The sequence below is a fragment of the Anguilla rostrata genome, chromosome 16, assembly GCF_018555375.3.
Source record: "Anguilla rostrata isolate EN2019 chromosome 16, ASM1855537v3, whole genome shotgun sequence".
Classification (NCBI taxonomy): domain Eukaryota; kingdom Metazoa; phylum Chordata; class Actinopteri; order Anguilliformes; family Anguillidae; genus Anguilla; species Anguilla rostrata.
Window position 1 is genome coordinate 22,807,658 of NC_057948.1, and position 22,153 is coordinate 22,829,810.

General features: G+C 40.5%; 1 protein-coding gene and 1 long non-coding RNA gene across 4 annotated transcripts in view; one reads left to right on the forward strand and one right to left on the reverse strand.

Moving 5' to 3' along the window:
* Nucleotides 1–18,942, reverse strand: part of cspg4 (chondroitin sulfate proteoglycan 4) — a 189,169-nt gene extending 170,227 nt beyond the window's left edge. For all 3 annotated transcript variants that reach the window (XM_064312304.1, XM_064312302.1, XM_064312303.1), the window contains exon 1: nt 18,387–18,942. The gene's annotated coding sequence lies outside the window, so the exon portion shown is untranslated. The remainder of the gene's footprint in view (nt 1–18,386) is intronic.
* Nucleotides 18,943–19,058: 116 nt separating this feature from the next.
* Nucleotides 19,059–20,819, forward strand: LOC135241703 (uncharacterized). The gene is made up of 3 exons (XR_010326090.1): nt 19,059–19,177; nt 19,642–19,687; nt 19,790–20,819. It is a non-coding gene; the product is annotated as an uncharacterized LOC135241703 (long non-coding RNA).
* The last annotated feature ends 1,334 nt before the right edge of the window (nt 20,820–22,153 follow it).

Below are 22,153 nucleotides of genomic sequence, written 5' to 3' on the forward strand. Positions count from 1 at the left end.
AAGTGCAAACGAGGTGTGGGACGGTCGGAACCAATGAGCTACTATCATTTACTCAGAACAGTCATTATTTTGTTCGGTCGGGGCCACTAAGTGGATCCGTAGATGTAATATGAAAACCAAACATTCTGGTCAAAAACCGGGCATCTGGCAACCCTATGGCTGAAGCAGAACCACTAAGCGTTGGAAGTTCTTGGATGTGTCTTTCTTAGAAAACACAAAGCAGATAGACAGCAGGGTGCCACCGTGGTGTCTTCTTTCTGGACCAAGTTAAATCCAACAGGAGGTGCAGTCCATCATTGTCAAATGACTTAAAAACTTTGCAATTAAATGTAAGCACTAAGCTTTGATCAAAAGGATTTCAAATGACATGATACACAAACACTTTCTTTCGTGTTTGATGTAGGCCTGCGTTAGCATTCTTGCAAATGAGATTCAAAGAGATTGCTTTCAAGTCCTTCAAAAGCATGCGCCATGTGAATTAGTCTCAATTCTGTCAAGAATGCAGAAATCTCACTGTTAAAATGTTCCATGGTCACACGTATAGTATAACTAAATACATTATATTTGTACAGACATTTGACTGAAGATGGCAGATTGTGCTCATATATTATTTAATAGCCCATGTCCCTTCTTCCTTTGTTGCAGACATTTCTAGCCTCCACATACAATAAAATTTAAAGAAACCAGTTCTGTCAGGACCACTGTCATCAAAGTAGAACTTTATTGACAATAAAGGCAATACAGTTATGTTTGGCGGTATGGCTCTGTTCTGGAGCTCTCCCGCCAACCACGCAGCCCGCGTGGATAAGGCCGGGAGGCCAGCAGCCAAACCCCCCTAGAGGGGTACACACAGAACAGATCCAGCACCAAAGCAAGTTCTTAACACATGGGGATGGAGAAATACAAATTCTTAACACATAGCAATGGAGAATGCAAATTCTTGATGCATGGGGATGGAGCTGGGGTGGTGGAGGGGATTTACGAAGCAACGTGCAGCGCTTGCATGCAGGAGGAGCAGTCGAATGAGTAGAGGGAGGCTGTTTAAGTAGACCGTCCTGTTAGTGAATGTACTGTGATAGGCGAACATCACTCAGCTGAGCCATCAGCTGATTCAGCCGGAGCGCTTGACTCTCGTGGCCTGCCAGAACTACGCGATGCTCCATATTTGCCAAGAACCAGTAGCTATTTTAGTAAAATTATATACTGGAGAAATATAATTTTATCAAGCAATCTATACAAAGAAATTGGTATGATCAAAGCACATTTTATGCTGCTGATTTCACTGTAATGAGAAGTCTTTATACAGAAACCATCATCCAAAAACTACAACCAGAAGACCTGCAACACTACAATGCGATCCTACAAGTGTTCAGACTACAGCAACAAATTTGAAATTATTCACAGGGAATACAAATCAAATTTAGAGTACACATTTAACAGAACGTTTATCTCTCCCTCATATTGGCAATGATGAAGAAAGCAGATACTGTAAAGCTGTTTAATTAGCTGATGCAAATTAGTTTATAGCAAAACTGTAGGAAGCAGTGCATTGCCGCTGTCAAGTAAACAAATCATTCTGAAAAATCAAGAAAGTATTACAAGGAAAGCAAAGTATAGATAAATAACCAAACCAGTAATGTATAAAAAGTGCATTAAGGATCATTTTTAAATACTGTGCCACAATGAACATTTCATAAACCTGTCAGCAATTTGTGAAAGTGATGAGTCTTGCAGAGGAATTGTTGATTCTCTCCATGCCTTTCCTGTGCAGATAAGCTTCAGGAGTGACGGTTCTGAATCGATTGCCTGCAACCCTATGAATTAAATGTTTGCATTTTGCTATCAAAGAAATATTACACATAAATCTATCTATGATGGGCGCAGCATGTTTTGCATGGTGAATGAGGTTCCCTGTCATTTTTGGATTTTAGTGGTATCACATGTGCAACCCAGGATGAATGGGTGACGGTAGACAGATGTAGGGTGACCTTCTATGCGCGGTTGTTGCAGCTGCCTGATTGTCTGGTGGCCACGACGTGTGCAGGAAGCAAAGATCAAACACATCTACGGAACCCAAGAGGAATGGCATTATCTCTGTGCTGGTTTCATGTGGAGACACGATAGCTACAGGACTGCAGCACCACAGCACCCCGGTTAATGCAGCAGAAAGGTTCAGATGACCGTTCCTGGGCCTCAGCCAAGATGAAGCATTTAACCCGTGTAATTACACTGACTCGCACAACTTTTGTTATGCACATGCAACATTGGCGCCGGATTTTGCGTTACCTTCATGAGCTTGGAGGTCGGGCTTTAGTGTGATTTATACATGATTAAACACAGAGGAGTGTAGGGTCAACAGCACTACTGAGGCTAGACAGCAAAGTGCTGCTGTGGCTAGAGAGGGGGGGGTAGGGTACAGATTGAGAGAATGAGAACGTAATTTCAGAGAAAAAGAGGGACACAAACACACGCACGTCTACTTCCTAGCCCGCTGCTCCTCCCTACAGCTAACTGTGACACGCCACTGGCTAATTTAGTCTCCGACCAACCTCCAAGTCCCTCTCGGCGTGGCGCGCGTATTTTTGGAGCCCTCGCCACTGCGCATCACGCTGGCTGGCAGCCCTATGCCAGACAGGCGGAATCTTTAGACACGGGTGGAGGCGGCTGAGCTCTAATCCGGCGCAGCCAACCATGGGCCTCGAACTGCATGGGCTCCTTTTGATCCGGGAGCTGTGTGCCCCACGCCCCTTCCATAAACGGGTGCGTTACAATGGGAGCCGGGCAGCCGAGATAAGTCCCCTATCCAAAATAACATCGGGGTATCAGGGCTGAGCACTTTACCCCCTGTGTGCTAGCCAGGAAGGACACATCATGCTGTGTTTTTCCCTAGGTGACCCTGAAGGAGGTGTTCCTGCCGCAGCAATGGGCTGTGTTCTACCATGCAATATAGCCTTGCACGAACCCTGAAATAAAAATAAAGAAGGAGAGAAGAACAAACAAACTACCGAGTGTTGATTTTATTATGCTGTACAATAATACCAGCTAGCATGCTACTGATCCTACATTGACATATAGATATCATTAGCAAGCAATCTAGGCAATAAATTAAACTAGCATATGTTCAATACCTGATTTTCCCTGAGGTACACAGCCAATGTGATAAACCCGAGGTTAGGGTTATTAGCTACATATTATAATCACTGTCTAGCTGCCAGCTAATATTTAACCTGATGTGTAAGCTAGCAATTTGTACCACAGCCATAAGTTAAGCCTGTTCTTGCCAGACCCAGACAAAGACTGAAAAATTCACAAGAAAACATCTGTGCTTGGTTATCCATCTTGCTGGTATGATTTCAGTGGCAGATTTTATGAATCTTGCATACAAGCCAAAAGTAAACAGCAATCAATGGGTCCACAGAGGCTGAATGCTAATAAAATCCACAGTCGGCTTACCTACAGTACAGTGCTATTTCTATTGGAATCCTTGCGAACAGGGGGAGGGTAGCTATCAGAACAGATTGCTGTCCGAGGGGTGGTCGAGAGGTGAATTCATTACAAACCTTACAAAAAGTACATTTTTTTCCACAAAGCCAGACATCCCATTGAAGGCAAACCAGGCATCAGTAAACCCTGTTTACAGTATAGCAAAACAAGATTCAGTCAAATTCATAATCCTGCTAGTCAAATTCAGTATTACTGACTGCCCTTGTGCTTTCAAAAGCATAAATCGAGAAGATAGAAAAATCAATATAATTCCACTGTCTCTTGATGTATGTGTCAATTTCCAGTTATAACATCTTTTGAATTAATATGTCACTTACCAAGATTTATACAGTACATACAGCTATGGCCAAACCATAGCTGTCTCCTCAATATCAGCGTGTGCGGCACATTTGATTAATGTACAGGTAATATACAGGAGATTCATCGGAGAATGTTTCTGAATAAAGTCGTTCTGCAACTGCAGTTCTTCTAGTTATTAGTGTGGCAGAAAGCAGTCGATATTTGTCATCAATATCTATTTCAGAATGTGCATTCTTTAAATCCAGCATGCAGCTGTTGTGTAGCTAATGGACCCACAATACCAGTCTTTGATGGAGCAGAAAAAACTAAGATTGACTGGCAAACCCTTGTGTGTGTGCACGCGCACACGCCTTCAGTTCCAGAGTTAATAGGGAGCACAGATGAAACGGATACTACTCACATCCTCTCATTGACAACAGCAGGCATGCATGTATGCGTGTCAGTCTGTGTCGGTCTGTCAGGTCTGTCTGTCTCTGTTTCTCTGCTTCTATCGGTCTGCCTCAGACTTTCTGCTTCTGTCTGCCTGCCTCTGTATTCTTTTGTTGAAACTTGCATTTAAGCACATAATGGGATTTTTTTTTTTAAGGAAGAACAGGAACAGGAAACAGTGTCAGGCTGGAAAAATAGAAGAATGCTGTCTTCGCTACAGCAGGGCCAATATAAACCAATGGGATTCATTGCTCCACAGTCAAAAAAGGAGAAAAACACATCATCTGTGTTTGCAGAAAGGGGCAATTTATCACACCAGTTTTATTTCAGGCATGAATTCAAAAGTGTAAACTTATGATGCTAGTTACCTCCACTACCGTAAACATACACCTATTTTACATGGTACTGGCTGTTCACACAGTCATTTTCAACACTTTAAAAGGAAATTAGCATCAGGAAAGCATTACACTGGCTTCAGGATTCAGAGACCCTTTCTGACTGCTGCAATGTAGGTCAGCAGAACCATATGGGCCGTGCTTACTGACAAATAATAGTGCCTTCCCTTATAATACGGTGAAAATAGTATGAAAGAAAAAAAAGATTGGTTAGCCTCCCTGCAATGACCTCTGTGTCAGCTATCTAACGGTGCATACAGCAAACTGGACCCAATCACAAAGAAATAAATAAAGTTGATTGTAGGCTGGCAGATACTTTTAGGAAGTGAGGTACCTTCATGTGCCCAGGGAAAGCTTACTAACCAGACAGACACAGTACTAGGACAAAATCAGGACCCCACCCTTGGGACACTGCATAAGAGTCACCTGCCCACACCCCATCACAGATAACTTGAATGATGTCACTTCCTGTGCTACAGCAGCGGCGTCGCCCATAATTGCTTACGTGTGTGACACCACCAGGCCGTTCAGACTGACCCTTAAAGATACAAGCCAACTGAGTACTTGTAACATAAGGGATTGTTATGGCATGCTGTGTACATCCCAGCTCAGTGCAGTCACTGTTAGTGTTGAGGGTCCCCACTATCCAGACAAACATCCCTGCCTAGCTTAATTGACCAAATGGGTTTGAAACAGCCCTGCCCACGGCAGCTGGTTGTGCCCCCCCCCCCCCCAATCTGAATTATGATCATTGTTTTCAGTTCAACCACCAAACAGGAACGTAAACAATACTCTGAGTAATCAAATTGATGTTTTGAGTGTGACGCACAAACAAAATTTCACAAAAACCTTGGGAAATACTTTGTGAACTTGGCTGAAAGATGCTTGTGATCTTGAAGCAATGAAAAAAAGGGGAATGATTGATGTTAAAGTCAACTCCCAGAACCTACATCCCTGGTACTTGATCACAGACTTCTGCAGACGTAACATTTATGTTCTGAGCCGGCTTATTGAAAAATGAGCTCAGCTTGCACAACGCAAGAAAATTATGGTAAATATTTCTGGGTTTTTAATGTAAATGCTGTCTGCCTGACAATTTAGAGCCATCTGCATTAAGGAAGCTTTTATTAAACTGAAGATGTTCTAGACATTTCAGTATTCACCAAGAGGAAACAGTCAGTGCTAATTATGCTTTACAGCTCATAGTAATTATGCATGGAGATGAAAAGAGGCCCATCTTTTATTTCTTCTGCTCCCATTCCATTGACGAGGCATAAAACAGGCTTTGGAGAGAGCAGATTTTCATTAGGTCCCAACTGAAATGTGCACGTGTAAAAAAAAAAAGAAAGAAGCTCTGCTGGATAGCCAATCATTATCACAGCTTCAGTCTTTAACCCCAGAAAAATAATCAAATCTAACATTCAATCTGAGTGGCACAGTACACTTTGTCCTCAGCTCTGGGTCATGAATTGAAATAGTTTGTCAAATCTCCATGATGCTAACTCAATCATTTTGCAAATAGAGAAAAAGACCATGCTTACTGAAGAGAACTTGAATTGGTGACTAAGACTGAATGTGAAAAAATACTAGCGCAGATAGTGTGTGAGAATCTAAAAATGAGGGGTTCCATGGACTTGCCAAGAACATAATGCACGTATAATCAACCTCACAAGAAATATTTCATTAGTTTCACTTTGAGTACCTGTACCTGACACGCAATGTTCTTTTTAAAAAGTTAAATTTATCCTACAAAACTCCAAAATCTTTTTTCAAAAATCTTTTCAAATTAAATATGCACGGTCAAGTGACCATAAAATAAAATTTTATAATTTTACCATTACATGCTGCTTTTTTGTCAGCTAGCAGCCCAGTTCTAACCTGAAAATGATTTGATATGAATTTCATAATAATGCTGTGAGCCAAGTCACAATTTAAAATGCACAGTGGAACAATGTATGAATAGCACTGCACTAATCTTGTCTGCCAGCTGAACCAAATGTATGCTTTGAAATGTATGCCATTCTATCCCCATTTAACTTTAATTACATCAATAGCAACATTATGCAATTTTGAAGGTATACAGTGTTAAGGTGTTTACAGATTAAGGCTTCCTTTTTGTTTTGAATTGGAGCATGAAAGAGCTATGAATCCAGCTACACATTGGGTGTTCATTGCCAAGTTTGACCCTGTCTCATGACTCCAGTTTCACTTACTAAAACAATTATAAGAATTGGATGAAAACATATCACAGCAAAGCTCACATGCTATTTGCTAGTCAATCAAATTACTTTTGCTCTCTTTTATAAACACCCACTATTAAAAAGGTCAGGAGAACTCCAGTGGAGGATTGTCCACAGAGCACATCTTGACCCAGGGAACAGTGGGGATTGTCCTTTCTGTTCCAAGTGCGAGACAACAGCTCACATTTTCACAGTATCATAGATTGGTGGACTTGTTTTTTGTGTTGAAAGAGGTGTGTGGGGGACTGGGTAGAAGGTTTTCACCAGGGGTGTTTGTGTTTGGGTACTTGCATAACCACAGGTGGAAATACTGCTTTGTAAATTTCATTTTTGGTCAAGCAACGTTGGCTATGTGGCCAACAAGGAAAAACTAAATTAGGTCAGATGGGCTTATTTGTGCAAGACTGCTCTTTAGACAATTTGTTCCGTCACGTTTAAGGGTAGAATATGCATACACAGAATTTACGAGGAACTATGAGGGGTTTAGAAGAGTATGGGCAGTGAGTGGGGTGGTGTGTGTGTGTACGGAGGTAGGGGTACAATAAGCGCCTTCATTGAGGTCTGTGGCTATTCGTGAACTGTTAATGGTTAGACATTTTGGCTTGTATAGTTTTTCATTTTTTCTGTAATTTGTATTAGGTTTGGTTATGATGATTTTTAAAATTTTTGTTTATTTATTTTTTAGTCTGTGGGCATTTTTAGTTATATTATACTGTAACCAGCAAGGTGCTGCAGAGCTTCTCCAGGGGCTTCCTGAGCTGGGGCCTGAGGAGCAGGCTGCACTGGACTCTGAGCTTAGCTTGGAAGAGTTTACAAGAGCTGTTGGGCTTCTGGTCAGTCCCCGGGCAAGTAGCTCTGAGGAGGGCGAAGCTGTCAGGGTGGCCAGGGGTTTCGGGACCACATTTTTACCCGAGAGGGTGTTGGCACTCCCTGTATAATTCTCCCATAGAAACGTGTATTGCTGATCTTCAGTGGAGGCTTGTCCATGGGGCCATCGCTACGAACAGACACATTGCACACGCTGATCCAACAGTGGAGGAGAGTTGCTTATTCTATGGGGAGGTAGAAATTGTGGAGCACCTCTTCGAGTATAATAGGCTAGAGGGCATGCAGGGGATAGTGAGGCACTGGTGTACAGGACTAGGCATGATTTTTTCCGGGGGGCTGTACATAGGAGGGCCAAGATACAGTATTAGAAAAGAGGAAGGTGTGTCTGCTAAGCTTTATTTTTGGGCAGGCTAAGCTAGCAAATTTGATGAGTAGGGAAATCAAAAGACTTGGGGCAGAATCAATGGTGGCAGAAATAATTATGTGTTGGCTGATAGTACCAAGGCGTTGGGTTGAGTTCTCCTATTACACACTCCTGTAAAACAAACTGCATTTTGAGCACTTGTGGTGGTAAAAAAAGTGGTTTTAAAATCTCTCCTTCACCCCCCTCCCCATCCCTCACCCCCCCCCCCCTCCCTCACCCCTCCTCTTCTTTTTTATTTATTTATTTTTTTATTATTATTGTGAGAGTAATGCCGTATTTACTTAGCTTTCACTGCTTTCTCGGTCTTTTTCGGGAGTAACACAGCTCTTCCTCACCCCCTCCTCTACTTCACCCCCTCTCTCACTCCCTCCTCTACTTCCCCCCCTCACCTTCACCCTCCCCCCTCTCTCTGCCTTTTAGAGCTTATGGACAACTGTTCAGTTTTAAACTTTGCATCCTACTCTTACATGTTCTTGTTAGCTAAATTTACTTTCAATTATAAAAAGCACATTTTAATGTGTTAGTTTGTGAGATGCATAGTAGAAGGAAAAAATAAGTCTTCAATTGATTTTTCTCCATGGAGCAGCTCTGCCTGTATCTGTTAGCATCCAGAAAGCACATAGGCAGTGTTTGTTCACTGTTCACAGCCCCTCCCCCCCTTCATGTCACCCTGCCCCGGCCTTGAGGTCCAAGGACAGCTTCTCTCTTCTCTGCACAAGCACTAGTCTCTGCTCACACGTGAGGAAACGGCTGACATCAGCATTCCAGAATCCCTTCAGCGTTGGCATGCTTTCGCAGGTGCCTGTTCCTGCCAGGTTCCGGGATGGGGGAGGCAGAGTAAAGCATAGCGCCGAGATGGCTTAGCATGCAGTGTGCTCTTAGCGGGGCCTGGACATTGCAGATGGGTGCTCGACCTCAGGTGCTGGTGCACCCGCTCAGCCAGGGTTATGCTGAGCGCATTATGAGGGGAAATTAATTTACAAAAAAGTAACAGTAATCATAGCATGTCATCACCCTGGAGGGTTGCCAGAAATTTCTCCAAGGGCTCAAAGATGATGACTTTACAAACGCTGGTCATTAGATCGTTGTGCCTGAGATCAAAGCATGGAAGATCATTGAGAAGTAATTGGGAGGCATTGTGCATAACAGTTTAATGAGAAATTATGTCAGATTAGGCTGTGCCTTAATGCGACTCAACACTTAAGTGATAATCACGGATGTAACCAAGTTATAGAATTGCTGATGACATTGTATGTGTTTCTCAATGTGTTAAAAAATTTTATGATCATGGTGTGAGCCATGTGTGCTTCATTTTTATAGAGCTTTACAGCTTTTCATTTAGGCTTTTTTTCTGAAAGCAATTTAGAAACTGTGAAGGCAGTAAATGTTTTCAAATATCTCAGTGCTACATATCACCCGATACCTGGTCGCTGGGAATATTTTCAAATGTATTTTCAGAAGGATGCAAAGTGATTGCTTCAGCTCCCATGCTCTAGATAGCCAGTAACTACCACTGTCAAACTCCAGTGAACTTTTAAGCACTACTGCACAGCATATGACACTAACCAAAAATTGAGGATCAGACAGGAAAAGTACAATTTTGCAGGGTTCTTTGGTGGGAAGGTGTTGTGCTGCTGTAATAACTTTAGGCTTATAATTGGAATACTGAATTTTAAATACAGCATTTCAAAACAACTACTAAATCACTCTTGGCTGGTCCTGCATTGATAATAAAAATAAATTTAAAAATCCCCATTCTGTTCTGAATATTTGCAGATTACAAGTTAATATAAAATTTGTATACAATGTCTTAGCATTTGGGACTGTCACTGCAGTGACATCTCTGAAATGTTAGTTCACCATGACAACGTCCTTTCCCCCATCAGATTCTCAATCCAATTTATGTTGGCCATACACTTGACAATATTTAAAGTGATTTCACAGTCTTAGGAGTTGTTGTAAAATCCTGTCTCATCTTAGTCGGTGAGCACCCTCTTCACAACTTACAATCAGCGTGAGATTGTATTAAGACAGCTGACTGAGTTTGTGACTGCCTTTTTCTCGTCTTGACCATTCCGACAAAATCAAACATATATAACATTATTATAAGTCTTGGCTCAAAAGGTTGGTGATGGTCAATGATGTAATTTATAATCCTACACTGCAAACAGCCAATAGGTGCACTGTCTTGGTCTGATATGAGCACACCGGAGGAGGGCCAAAATAAATAAATAAATAAATAAAATCTCCAAAAGAATCCTATTGGAGTCTTAAGATGTATGAAGCTGCATGATTCCCAGTCTGCACAATCTTAAAATGTGTGCACCTCTAAGACTACAAACCCATAACTTAGCAGAGATTGTTGTTAAATGTGAGAGTGCGTCTAGTGTAAGGCCAGTGTTAGCTAACCTGCTATCCTGTCCAGCATCAATTTACCTCTGTTCCTAACCCTCCATCAGCTTCTAATTGCTTTTGTAACTGAACTGACTGACTTAAGATTGTTTATTGAGCAAATAATCCATTCTTCGGTTCCTCGCTGGAGGGTACGGGTGAGAGGGGTCGCAGCCGAGTTGCTGGTCTGGGGCTTTCACCAAACGGTACTGAGCCCACGGGACCTGATGAAGGGGGTGATGCGATGCGGTCGATCGTGACATAAGCCCTGCTGCCTACCCCCCTAGACCCAGCATGTGGAATGGGATTTCTGAGATTCTGCCAGAGCCACTTTTGACAGATTCTCTCTTATCAGCTAGGAAATTAAATATTAACCCATGGGCCAGTGCTTAAGTGTTAGATAAATATTGAATGAATGACCAGGGGAGGAAATTAATTGGTTGTGCCATCCATACTGGCCTGTCACGGTAGCCCAGAGAACTGGGTAGGATATTTTTGCGGTTTCTGGGGCTACTGCCTGCACATCATGGTCAAATTTTCAGCCGAATTCCCACAGAAAGACGCACAGCTCGGTGCCCATGTCCGGAGGCTGTACTCAGAAATGGGGGTCTTTCTGTTTTTAGCCAACTGCAACCCAGAGGGAAACAGGCACTAACACATTTATATGAATCATTATTCTATAGGCTACTGCTGTACAGAACCTCTCACATAACATCAGTCAGTGGCATCATTGGCGTTTGACATCTGTACATAAGAAATTAAGTGTTTGGACATTAATTCCAATCCCAATGAAAAAAAAATCAATACAATAAAATATAACCGCAAGCGGTAATTAACGGGGTCCAAGCACCATGTGGCAATAACAAATTTTAAGCTGTAAGGACACACATTGGATGAATGGCAAAAAAAACATTGCAGTTTCTGTCCCCCATCTTTCTCAGTAACCTTCCCCCCTTATGAATGAAATGGAAAAAGCAGACTTTCTACTCTCCTTTAAAAAAAAAATCCTCCTTAACAAAACATAGGCTGTAGTTTATGTATTTGAATTTAAATTAATATGCATGTGTTACACATTCAAAGATAATGCGCAAGCGATTCTTTTCAGACATGCCATGCATCCTGAGGAAGCCAATCAAGATCGGAATATGGGAAAACAGGTGGTTTGAATAAAGTGAACCCAGAAGGATTCACTGAAGTGCTTCGCTGATAGTGTTGTTTTAGCTTTGCATCAATCTCAGTTTCAGCTGTGACACGTTTGCCTGAATGTGCTCAGTAAAGAATGAAACTATCAATGTTTTGATACGTTTGCACTGACAAAATTATGTTGGGATGGGGGGAGGATTTGCCTTTAATGCATCTTGTTCCTATAATAGCTTTTTCAAAAATTACAAAAGAACAAACAAAAAAAAAAAAAATGAAAGGATGTGAACAGTTGGCGTCTCAACAAATAATACTGGAAGATAAATGAAGGGGCAAATTATTTTTCTTTTGCAAGAATACTGTGATGTGTTTTATGAGTTCGGAAAGGAGCTTGCGGATCATCTTTCATACAAACCCGCAAAACCATTGGACAATACACCATGTACAAATGTGTAATGCACAAACTTATTGTACACCAATTAGGTCTTTCCAAATAAATCATATTACATTGATTGATTGTGTAAGTCAGGGACATTGCTCAATAGTAATTAATATTGAATTTCCCCACTCAGTGTAAATTTACTGTGAGCAGGGGACATTGTATAAACAAGCATATTGTTGGCGTCATGCAAAAACGCCAGTTCAGTTGTCTCTTTTGCATGTTGAAAGTTCTCATTCAGCACTATGTACTATAATTGACTCATAACTCAGCAATGAGTAAAGTTGGTTCAAATCCCCATGCGACAAATAATGCATACCTATGCATTACTTTACATGTTCAAAAAATGCAGTAGCAGGATACACAAGGTTCATTTCCTTGTACTTATTACGTAGGTTTTTCATGCATGTTTAACTTGTCATCAAATCTTCATTAAAAATATTCCTAAACAAGTGCCATATAAAAATTCCTAAACAAACATAAGTAAAATGCCACTGTTAAATGCATCATAACAGTGATATCACTTGAGGTAAACCCCAAACATTATAAAATTAAAATACTTAAGAACAATCAATAAGATGCTATTCTTGGGGAAGATTCTTATGACATTCTATGTAGTTTAGCATTGCTTCAGAGAATAGTATCACAACAAAATTGATCAATATTCAGTCTCACAACAAACCATTGCTTTGGTCATAAATGTACAAAATTTAAGCACTTAGGTACATATTTTTACATTTAACTTTTTGATACTACATCAGTGTAAGGGCAAAGAATATTTCTATGAGACTAATGGAGTCCTAGTTGCTCAGGCAGTTGTTAGGAGATTCACATTGGCTTCAGTGATACTTTCAAGTAATAGGAGGCAAGAGAAGGAAAAAAAAAAAACCTGTCACATTACAGAGAGGCATTTAATTCTATAATGAAATGGCTAAAATAATAACTTGAGCAGAATGGCATGCCAGTGGAGATGTGTTGCATCTCCTATCACAGCTCACCTCTCCCTTAACGGGCAGCCACATCTAACATGTTGCAAAATGAAAAACTGAATTTAGAGAAGCTGTAGTTTGCTCGCTCTGTGAACATACTGGACAGTCACTCAAACGGCATCGCTCTGCACGGATCAGCTTCATTTGGAGAAAGAAAATTGCTTCTTTTTTCCCTTCTCAGCTGTTAGAGAGCAATACATTTCCCTTAATTCTCTCCCCTACAGATTACCAATTACTGCTCAACAGACTGGCTAGCAGTACTCCATCAGTAGTAAAAAGAAGAGCAATTTTGCAGGGGCGTACGCGGTAAGAGCAGCAGCCTTTTAATTCCCTGCTCTCATTTCTGCGGAACAAGAAGCTGAGCGTCAAATTCAACCAAATAAATGGGGTCCCGAGGAGCTGCATACTAACGCCCACAAACCTTTCCTTTTCCAAAGATTCAACACAACTGTTGCCCTAATGACTAATTAACGGAAGGTCCAGGCAGTCTGCCCACTGTGCATTTTGTCTTTAGTGTAGTTTCGCAAACGTGGTCATTTTCACTCCTCCATTAGCTACATAATATGAGTGTAGCGGTCGCTACAATTAGCATAAAATATTGTGCTGGTAAGGAGGATGTGTAGGCCCATGCTTATTTTCCTTATTCAGCGTGTACCTACACTTATCTGAACACAATGCAATTAAATTTTGTTTAGGTTTGTACTGTAGGGTAGAGGCAATGGCAGATGATACTTTGATTACACAGAAATTTATCTTGCATCTGAAAGCCGAAATTTCATAGAGATACAAACATGGCAGATGCATTTTTCCTTTCATTTGTCACCCGTCTGTATGCATGTATGTATGCATGCATGCATGTATGTATAACACTCAAATTAATAATTGTTTTGATATTCATTCTGTCAGAGTTTTTATTCTGTTCCTGTTCCCTGTTCCCCCTGCACCAGTAAAGTAATAAAAGACTGTTCTGTACCTCATTTCTCTAACACTTCTATGTTGACCTTTATTCTGCCAATGATTGCTTGATATAAAAAAATAACCTTTGGACCTGTGATTTGTCTCATAAGTCACTAAATAGTGTTGGCCCACCGGCATTTTTGGCTGTGTTGGAAATCTGAAGGATGGGAGTTGTGGTCAGTGACCTACAGTTGCCTGCCAGCATTGTTTCCCCATTTCACATTAATGCAAAGACATCACCAATACTTGAGTAAGCATTTCCACTAGCCATAATTATAGGCCAATACGCCTGTCTCCAGCATTTATAGCCAATGAAATTGTGCATTAGCTTATTTAATGAATTAACTATACCTGTCTGGTATGCTCTTCTTTGCTTATATTAATTTACCCTCTTATCCAGGTCTTTGCCTTTGTTCTTCATTACTGGACTGCTAGCTTCCCAATAATCTGACCATAACTGGATAATTAAAGTAGGAGTAGAAATAACAGCTTGTAGTCAATCAACGTTTGTGCTGACTTCCAAGTAAACAAGTCTGACATTTTGTCCCTTCAAACTCAGTTTTAGTTAGTTTTTTTATTTATTTTTATTTGCCTATTTTTGCAAATAAATATACAAATTCTTCCTTTTGTTATTCAACATTCAGGATAAATGCTCATTAAATTTCAGGCGTGTATAGTCGAGTCCAAGACATTTCTGCAAGCTCCATATTTCTTCTTGCTTCACAGAGTAGTCAAGCCACACCCTCTGCCCTCTGCCCCTGGGCCAGCCCCCTCATTCAGAAGAGGACTGTTCCTGGCATCATCTCAGATACGATAAATGAATGACAAAGGATAGCAGGGTAAAGGATCTACAGAACAGGCATATAATTTATGCAAGATTTAAGAGATGAGAAAGACCCCTTTGAGACTACTCTGGCTAGAACGAGCCGTCATGTCCTCGACCTGCTGCGGATCATTAAGGACCCGGTCCGCTATCGTCTTTTATCTCTCAGCCTGCGGATGCCTCGATTGGTGCAGAGGGAGCTTGTGGGGGGGAACAAGCGTACAGATTTGCAGGTGCGTGGTGGAGCAGATTGTGATGTAATAAATGCAAGTGCAATGGAGGCATGTCTGTGACATTCCGACTCCCTCATCCCAATGGACGTCCATTTTAATCCACCGTAGGAGGATATCAATGCACATTCAATGCAGGAAGCCACAGTGCCGGCAATAAACAGTGTAAGCATGAAACAGGAAGTACAGCAAGCTGGTAGGATGCTTCAAATGCAATAGTCCAGTAACGGAATGCAAGCATGGGTTTGACTATTTCAAGGTGAACAACTACATGACTTTAGGAAGAGAGAGAGAAACACAAACAAACTTTTAAATAGGAAATTGTCTTCATAACGAATAATTTATTTTAAGATTTTCAAAAATTAAAATCAATCCAGGTCTGTAAAAATCAGCTTAACTTAACCTGTATCTGAAAAAAAAAACAGAGTCGTAACCAGACTAAGAATGTTGCATCTAAAAGCTAGCTGTTCACACAAAATCAATTACAATAGAAAACATAACTTTTCCTCCAAGAATATCTGAAGATTTTACTTTTACTTCAAAGAGTTTAAAGACATAATGGGAGTCAGAAGCCAGATCTGGAGGGCTGCAGTGTCTGCTGGTTTCTGATGTGTTTCAGCGCTAGAGATTCATTTAATTCATTGATTGGCAAAATTATCCAAACGCCTTGTTCTCAAGGCCTTAACTGGTGGCTGATTGAAATGAAACCACAAGTACCCACAGACACCATGGTCCTCCAGGACTTGAGTTTGACACTACTGACAGACATAATTACCCAGTCATCACCTAATGCAGGACAGCGCGACCCTCGTCTTGGAGAGCCACAGGGTCTACTGTTTGTTTTGTTGCTCCTCAGGTTGTTACTCAGCATTTAATTGATTGATTTAAACAGTTGATTACACAGTTAACTCATCGCACCTTATTTTTCTTGATTCTGAACTGATTGTGGAAACCAGCAGACCTTATCGCCCTCCAGAACCATGATTACAGACCTGTGGCCTAAATACAGCAGTGAATGGCATTTTAAAATTATATAATGTAAAAAGAAATCATAAAGCCTTTAAATCACCCTTTTACGGATTGCTCCTTCAGTTCCAACAGAAACTAATTTGATCACTGTTATACAGGTACATCTGTTTAACAAAGAGCTTCTAGATAACAGCATATTCTTATTCTTTCCTGCCCTGTGAAACCATCTCGGTATCTAGTTCCTGCGCTGTAGATAGAGGAATCAATAAAAATGATGGAAGTAAGCTGATATCACCTTATCGTTAATTTTTCATTAAGGGACCTCCAGTGAAAGGAAGAACACCAAGTTCCTTGATAAGCCATGAGGGAAGATCTGTTCGCCGTTTCTCAGCATACAAACACAGAGCACAGAAAACGAAATTACTTCATTTTGCAGGTCAGGGAACCAGGGTGGGGGCTGCAGTCATGTGATGCCCCCAAGGCCCCTATTATTCAGCTTCTATGGATCTGACCTGCGAGCACAGTGATGTGGATTTTAAGGCTAAGGAAAACCATTGTTAATGCAGAAATAATCACACCGCTCAAGCTGTCCCATCTTGTCTGCAGTCTTAATTAGAATAAGAATAATGTTGGCCTGAATCTGAGGCTTGTTTAATTAACTGGCACGCATCATGGCTGGGTAATTTTGGCCTCTTGCGATGCCAGGACAGGTTAGGGAGGAACAGAGAGGAATGCTACTCCTCTCTTTTCGGTGTCACACATCTTCCAGTCAACCTAAACCTGGGGAGCCTTTGGGACAGCTTTACCTGCAGGTATACGCACCTGAGGCTGACAACCACCCAGGTGCGACTCTCTGCCTTTGCCAGGCCTCACAAGGGCACCTGTACCTTTCGGGAGTGTTTTAGAGAAACACAGCTGCTGTGTATTTTTGCTTCAGTTTTGTTAGACTGGCCTCTGCAGGAGGCTGTTAAGCAGCGGTTGAGGGTCGTCCGTTTTTCTGATCCCAGGAAGGAGGAACATGGCCCTTGCCCAGACTGCCATCAATTGCCGTCACCTCATATACCCCCTTGCACCCAGCACAGTGGCCACACCCCTTCACTCTGCCACACTCAGCTTGGTGTCACATGACTTAAACAGGCCTTGTGATTGGATCATTTATCTGAGTGGTGGAGGGGTTGTTGGGATGGGGCATCTTATATTACACTTACGCAGCTTAACTTAATTTCTGTTGTTTTTCTTGAGCGCATCTACTTGAATTATTCATATGGGGGGGAACAACATACTTGCAAAGATTGCAGATCAAGGATCAGACAGCAATACAAAACACTGGACTTTACTATGCACTGCAAAACCCCATAAGGCACTAAAGGATCCAGAAATCCTTACATAATTTCCTGTTTTAACTTGCTCTGTATGAATATGATGCAGAAATACCCCACCCTCTATTTCAGGCTTCATGTGAAGGCATTACACAAGCTCTCCACATGCAGACTGCAGGCATGGGAATGGAGACAGCCAGGAGCTACTACACAGGCCATTGTAGGAGATATAACCTCCATTCAAAATAATGATGCAGATACAAATCAGCAAATTAATCCAGGTAATGCCTTACAGACCTGCAGAATCTGATTGCAAAAGCCTTAAAATAATGACCTTTCAGAAAAACAGTTTGCCATAATGTCAGCGTCAGCCACAATAATCTTATGAGAAATCAATAAATCATGGAAAAAATAAACACCCATATAAATGAAGGGTTGGTCCGAGCCCTTTAACCATTATGAAAGGTGTAATCGCATTATCAAGGTTCACACCCCGAGACTCACAATTACATGACTCTGTCCTGCGGAAGCTTACAGGAGGAATGCTTGAGCTGGGTTCTTAAGAAATCAGCCATCGTATCCATTTTAATTTAGACAGAAGAGGAGCAGGAGTCAGTCGATGGACACAAAATCAAGCAATAAGAATGCATGCTTACATGTGTGTATGTCTCATCAGCCAAAGAAATTTTAGTATGAATACAAACCGGGGTGAGTATCCTACCAGAAGACATGCTAAACGACATGGCGCATACTGACCGGTAACATTTTCTGGTGTGCCATGTCTAATTTTTACAGAATGTCAAAATATCAGCATAAATTAAGATAGATAAATAAAACAATAGGATCACCGTCTCAGTCTACAAGTGCTGGCAGGTATTCCACATTACACATAAACACAAACTGTTTTCCCCAGTACCATCCTGGCCTCCTCAAACTGGAATGCATTGAATTTCAGCGGAGGTACTCGCATTGAAAACTCAGCCAAAGTAAGTAACCAGAAAGTACTCACTGTTGCAGAGATGCACGTTGATCCCCTGTAGACACCAACCAATGGAGGAAATCCTGCAGAATAAATTCCCATAGCAATTTGTAATCCGCAGGTGATGTCCTGACTGTAGAGTGAACCATAGTCCCATTCCATATGCTAATCATACAACACTAAGGCCAAATCATGGTCTCAGTTCATCTTGTAATTTGGCTCTTGTAGGAGACACATTAGTCTTAAAAAAAAAAAAAGTCTGAGAAGAGTTCAATGTCGGAAGAGTTCAAATTCTACACTGGATATACAATCAGTGTAAACGCTCAACACTTCTTTGAATGTTATCACCGTTAGCTCCTGATGCTCAGTGATACTTCTCCAAACTCCCAACGACAGAATATTTAACTGAATAAAGGTTCACTTCCTTTTCTAAACCAGTGCAGTGATAATAGAAGAGGCTAAATTTAGCCCCACCAAATATTTTAACTGTTTTAAGATATAAACAAAAATGAACTTTAGAGGAAATTCCACCATTTACTGCAGGCAAACGTAAATCAAGCGCAAAGTGAACATGGAGGTGTATGTTTGGCTTTTGGTGCAAAATGGGTGCACCTGCAGACGCATACACTCGCAATCAACAGTTAAAGAATGAGGCTTAATTGAGATTGGCACCTGGAAGCAGCCAGTGAAAACCACAGTCTAGTTAACATATCCTATTGCAGAAATCAAGCATACAGAAAAGAAAAGAAAGATCTGTGTAAATCCCATAGGATGTTAAATAGAATAAACTATATCATGGGCTGCTAGTGAATTGGCTGCTGGTGAGGCTGAATTCTAACTTTTAAACCAGTCAGTGCTCTTTATCTGTTTTCATTTATTTTAATTGATTAAAATCATGCATTTAATTAGCTGAACAATCCATACCAAGGATAATTAATTTTCAATCTCAGCCTTATCAGAGGCTAGCATATTAGTTTAGGTTTATAGTTAACCATACATTATTTTTATTATTAAATCAACCATCTCAACATGATATTTACACAAGAGAGAGAGAGACATACTAATCAGCACAAGTCTTTTATTTTATTACGTGTGTACATTTGATTTGCTAAATACTCAATAATACTTAAGCATGCTGCATATGGCCTCTTCATTTATTGGCTATATTCTCAACAACCTGTGCTATTTTTTGATCTTCATTATCTAATGACTTATAACCAGACTTTTTATATTATATTACATTCATTTAGCCAGTGCATCTAATGATTTACTTATGGTAATGCAGGATTCTCAGACCAGCGAGTGTTGATACAACATCTCAGCAACACTAGGTAACTTTCCTTTTCATTTCAACTACAGTTAAAGACATGTATTCATGTATACCATGCATGTATACTTTCGATGTGAATGTTTTTAACTCTGCTCTGATACAGCTTTGAACCAGCGTTGGTGTACACGACTGTTTATGAAAACTAAGCTAAGGTGATTTGTCAGAACAAAAACCAGCACATACTCTGGTCCTCTGGGGAAAGAGGTGGGCAAACCCCTGGTGCACTGGATACAAACCGTCCTCAGAACTGCTTGTTGTTTGAAGGTGTAAGCATCCAGCTAGACCTGTCCCACCATTTCACCAAGAGGTCCCTGCAGCACAATGCAGACTAAGTGAGATTCAGCCATGGCTACAAACTGTCCCTTTTGTATGGATAACAATGTGCATTATAGTCTGTTATTATTAATAGCTGTGTCATATCTGTATTTATTCTTCAGAGAACATTTCCTTTTTATTTCCTTTTTTCTTTTGTAAAGGTGTGTATTTGTGAATGTCTGCATTTTGTCTAGCTGTGAAAGAGGGTGGTGTGATTATGCAAGTGTGCAATTAAATAACACAGCCTTCAGTTCTCCTCCACACACTGTGCCAAACTGATATGAGAAAATGCATAAACCCCAGGGTTTCGAAAGATTAATAACCCTGAGACTGGCCTTTCACAGCACTCTGCATATACAGTACAAATGCTGCAGAATTCACCATCAGCATACGGGACCAAGAAGGGAAACCATTTTTTAAAATATAAATTTTATACATATAAACAAATATATATATTTTTTACTGAATAAAGTTGTTTATGCATTCATGTATTCCTTCATTTATTTATAAATGAATTTATGTATTGCTGAGTGTGATGTTCTGCCTCAAACTTTGTGAAATGTTTTGTGACTCTGACTTTTGCATGCACTCTGCATTGTTACATTTATTTGTAAGTCAAAGTTAAGTATAAGCATTGACTGAATCCAGGCCATTGTGCCCTTTCTAGAGTAATCTGGAAAAACTTGGATAACTGCACAGTAGACAAAAGGAGATCTGACTCAGGCATTATCCTGGATTCAATCAACGTTTGTCCTCAACTTTTAATAACAAACAAATGCAAGTGTGTTTCTTTTTTGCACATAGTTTGGAAAGTTAATTTTGGTGACTAAATCACTACACTGATTTTGAGCAGATTTTATTTCTAAGTCAAAGTTAAGGACAAATATTTATTGAATTCAGACCAAGCCATCAGCTAACTTTCACTGGATTTGGACAGAGTAGAGAATTTGTGTATTTTTTAAACGTATGAACACAGGAGCACAGAAACCTTGCAAACCTTAGCATAGCCCTGATCTTTCTCAGTGTGTAGAGGTAGAAGGTAGAACCCATTAGCTCATCACTCGGCTCCTAACTCTAAAAGTCTTAGCAGCAAACTGTCACTCTTAAGTAAAACGTACCCATTAAAACCACACCAGATAGAATTAAAAAATGTGTAACCCACCAGTTTAATCACTCAGCACAATTTCATAGCTATTATATCCTCTACAGTATAACAAAAAGTTCATTGACAGCTAAAATAGGTTATATAATATGTTTCTGATATGACCAACGTTGGCAGATAGGTGTTTTATTCATTTCTTATCTTTGGTCGAAAATAATCTTGTAGGAAGTGGAATTTATTTTCTTTTATTCATAATGGGGATAATCCTAAAATCTATATTACTGCATTGAATACAGATGAGGTTTAAAATATGAAATTATAACTGCAGAGAAAACCTTAATAAGGAACCTTTATTTTTTGAGGCAACTTCATGGACTCCTTCTCTCAGCACCCAAATGCTACACACTGTAGAGCTTAAGTTATTATTGTAGTTATTAGGCTGTCATAATATAATTAGGCAAACCAGACGCAACAGCCAGGGTTGTGGTGTTTATTCTACTTGCTCTAGAGGTTCTGGATTGGCCAGTGCTTGGTGTAGAGGGGCTGGATTGGCCAGCTGTGAAGACTAAACCTTGAAGATAGGAACTGCTTGCAGATGACAAAGACATTTCAAGACTGTGACAGCAGGTGATAGAGCAATGGCACACATGGGGAGTTCCAGCACAACAGCACAAAGAAACCAAGCAGAATGGTGAGACCAGGATGAGACTTCCATGGCTGGTGGCATTCGCATATGCAACCTAGGAAATGTAGTCAACTGTCAGCTCACAGTCTTCTGGGATTACACAGGCATCTACACTGTCCCTGCATGGCAGATAAAAAAAGATTTCTGCCTTTGTTTCAAAATATTTTTCCTTTTTTCAACCCAGAGATTTTCTACTTTTAGTGTGCATCCAAGTAGCAAATGCATTTCTCATTGTTCATCAAGTATTTATTATACTTTTCATTTTAAAATAAGTATGTGATAAATAGGTTGCAATGTTTCTTTTTTTGGTTTGCAGGAAAACAGAATTCTCATAATCTCCAGGGACATTCAAATCTTGCCCACAC